The sequence below is a fragment of the Arvicola amphibius genome, chromosome 1, assembly GCF_903992535.2.
Source record: "Arvicola amphibius chromosome 1, mArvAmp1.2, whole genome shotgun sequence".
Classification (NCBI taxonomy): Eukaryota; Metazoa; Chordata; class Mammalia; order Rodentia; family Cricetidae; genus Arvicola; species Arvicola amphibius.
In genome coordinates this window covers 124,169,199-124,172,806 of record NC_052047.1, presented here as the reverse complement: position 1 = coordinate 124,172,806, position 3,608 = coordinate 124,169,199, and positions in this window count along the sequence as shown.

Here is a 3,608-nt window from a genome sequence, read left to right as displayed (position 1 = left end):
TGTTTTTCTGAGAAAGGATTTCTCTGTGTAAGAGTCCTGACTGTTCTAGAACTTACTCTGTAGACCAGGTTGGCCTCAAACTCAGAGATCTGCTTGCCTCTGCCTCCCAAGTGCCAGGAGTAAAGGTGTGCGCCACCACTGCCCAGTTCTTTTCTATTTTTAATGTGTTTGGATATTTTACCTCCATGTATGCCTGTGTATCACATGCGTACGTCCAGTGGTTCTTGGAAAGGCAAGGAGAACATGGATCGCCTAGAAATAGAGTTTCAAAGGGTTGTGAGCTACCATTGGGTGCTTAGAATTAAACCCAGGTCTTCTCGAAGGGCAGCCAGTGTTTAATCACTGAGCCATCTCTCCAGCCCCTTGTGTTGATTTTCATGCCACATTCTACAGCAGATATTAGGAGCTAGGTTACAGAAAAGATCAACATTCCAAATCAGTCCAGAGGACTGAGGTCTTGGTTCATTAGGCTGCATAATAAAATATCACAGAGCCGGGCAGTGGTTGCACACACCTTTAATCCCAGCACTTAGGAGGCGGAGGCAGGCAGATCTCTGTGAGTTCTAGGCCAGCCTGGTCTGCGAGAGCTAGCTCCAGGACAGGCTCCAAAGCTATAGAGAAACCCTGTCTCGAAAAACCAAAATAAATAAATAAATAAATATCACAGAATATAGTGACTTAAAAACTATTGATTTGTTTAATGTCCTAGAGACTGGAAGTACAAGGTATCATAGGGTCAGTTTCTTGAGGGCTCCTCTTCTGAATTGCAGTGTCTTTCCAGGGTCTTTCCTTTGTGCACATTTATCCCTGTTTCCTTTTGGTGTATCCTAGTGTTTCTCAAGGTCACCAGTCAGGCTAAGTGCTACTCACTCTCACAGCCTCATTTTAGCCTAAATAACACCCCTTTAAAGTCTGACATCCAAGTGTAGCCTAACATTGTATGATACTGAAGCTTAGGGTTTCTATAATTGGAATATTAGGCGGGGCACAGTTTAGTCTACAATCGTTCAGTGCTAGTCTGGACTCGTGGATCCCAATTCTCAGGCCCCTTTTGAAGGTAGAGCCATAATGGACACAAGCAGGACCAAATAGACATCAGACTTTCAATTAGAAAGAGAGAAGTTACTCTTCTAGCCAGGTAAACACTTGTGCTTTTTGTCCTTGGACTTAGGGTAGCCTGTGTCTCCTTTCCTTGAAGGTCATCTGCTCTCTTCCAGTTCCTGAGACATGATGCTTAAACTAGAGACCTTCACTCTTCTTATATTTGGTGCCTTTCATCATATCCACCATTGTTTGTAAACCATTGTATTCAGATTCCTGAAATCAGGTTTCTGTTCTTGAGGTCCTAACTAATTCAGAGTAGCTTAAGGAGCATGGTGACCAGGTACATGGCTTCTAGGCTTCCTTAGGGACAGCCTCTCCGTACTAGCACTCTTTCTTGAGGACAACAGACGTGTAACCAGTAGGCTGTTAGAGTGATAGAGGCTTGATCACAAAGGACTTTGCCATATCCTGTAACCAGGAAGACTCCCAGTTGAGGAATTGGGACACCAACCCAGTCTCAAAACCTTCGACCTACAATTTGTCCTGCCTACAAAATATGCTGTGGTAAAGGTGACACAGAAATTGGGAGTGGACAACCAATGTCCTCCCCAGTTGGAGATCCATGCCACAAGAGGGAGCCCACCCCTGACACTGCCTGGAAAGCTGGAAAGCCAGAAACCAAAAGCTAGGTAGCCAGAGACCTAGGATAGAGCCAAACATGACTGGCCAAAAAAATAGTAAATAAAATGATTCCTAATGATACTCTAATATACTCATAGACCAGAGTCTATCATAATTGTTGTCAGAGAGGCTTCATCCATCAACTAAGGAAACAGATGCAGAGATCCACAACCAAACATTAAGCAGAGCTCAGGGAATCCTGCGGAAGAGGGGGTAGAAGGATTGTAGAAACCAGAGGGAACAAGGACACTACAAGAAAACTCAGAATCAGCTAACCTGGGTTCATAGGGACTCACAAAGACTGAACCGAGAACCAGGGAGCCTGCGTGGATCTGACTTAGGCCCTCTACATAATGTGTGGTAGTTATATAGCTTGGTGTTCTTGTGGAACCCCTAATAGTAGGAACGGGGGCTATCTGAATTTTTTTGCCTGCTTTTGTGACTCTTTTCCTCCCAGTGGGTCACCTTGTCCAGCCTTAGTACTAGGGCAAGTGCATTTTCTTATTGCAACTTGGTAAGCTATGTTTGGTTGATATTGCTGGAAGGCCTGTCGTTTTTTGAAGGGAAGTGGAGGGGGATTGGTTGGGGAGAGAGGAGAGGAGACTACAGTTAGAATATAATATATGACAAAAAAATAAATTAATAAAAAACCTGGAAAATATGTTGAAGTGGATATGTAGAACTTGGAACCTATACTGCTGATGGAAATGTAAACACATATTAGTAGCTAAACAAAGCCCAGCAACTCTATTCCTAGGCATAACCCCCCCTGAAAAATACTGGTTTACTATTTTTTTTACTATTATTCACTATTATTCATAGTAAGACACTCATAATAGGAGAAAAACAAAAGAAAAAAAAAAAAAACAGGGGCTGGAGAGATGGCTCAGAGGTTAAGAGCACTGCCTGCTCTTCCAAAGGTCCTGAGTTCAATTCCCAGCAACCACATGGTGGTTCACAACCATCTGTAATGGGGTCTGGTGCCCTCTTCTGGCCTGCAGGTATACATACACACAGACAGAATATTGTATACATAATAAATAAATAAATATTAAAAAAAACAGAAAATAAAAAAATAAAGTACCTTGCAGCTTCTGCTGGTCCTCTTATCTTCATCTCAGGGAAAGCCAGTTTCCAGGTCATGAAGCTCAAGCCATTGCATCTCCCAGGGGTCCATATCACATTGGAGCCTCCTGTCAGCAGCCATGTGAGTGAACCCTATTGGAAGCTGGTCCTCCAGCTGCAGCTGAGCACCTCCTGAGACCCTCAGCCACAGTACTCAGAGAACACTCTAGAACCTGAGACCAGGATTGTGAGACAATAAATGTTTGTTTAAAGCTGCTTGCGTTGAGAGTAATTTATTACCTAGCAGTAGATAACTGCTATTCTTTCCTTGCCCATGTGAGTATAGAAAAGGATTAAATAGAGCTTTTTGAGCCTTGCTTAGAAAAAGAAATGTTCTTCGTTTGCAAGAAAATCAAATCTAAATTTGGTGGAGATAGAGCTCCCCCCCCCCCAATAAATAAATAAATAAACTGGAAAAACTACTGACCCAGATCTTCGAAAAAACAGTGCTGGTTGGTTGACTTTTGTTAACTTGACACAAACTTACACATTTCTGAGAAACAGTAATCTTATTTTGAGACAAAGTCTGTGTAGTCCTGACTGATACTTGCTATTTTATTCCAGGCTAGCCTCAAACTTCCAGAGCTCTGCCCTCCTTTGACTCCTAAGTGCTGGGGTCAAAGATAATGTACCACCATGTCCAGATTGGGAAGAGGGAATCTTAATTGAGAAAATGTCTAAATACAGTTGGTCTGTGGACATTTTCTTGAGTAATGATTGATATGGAAGGGCCCCACTCACTGGGCAGGGCCATCTCT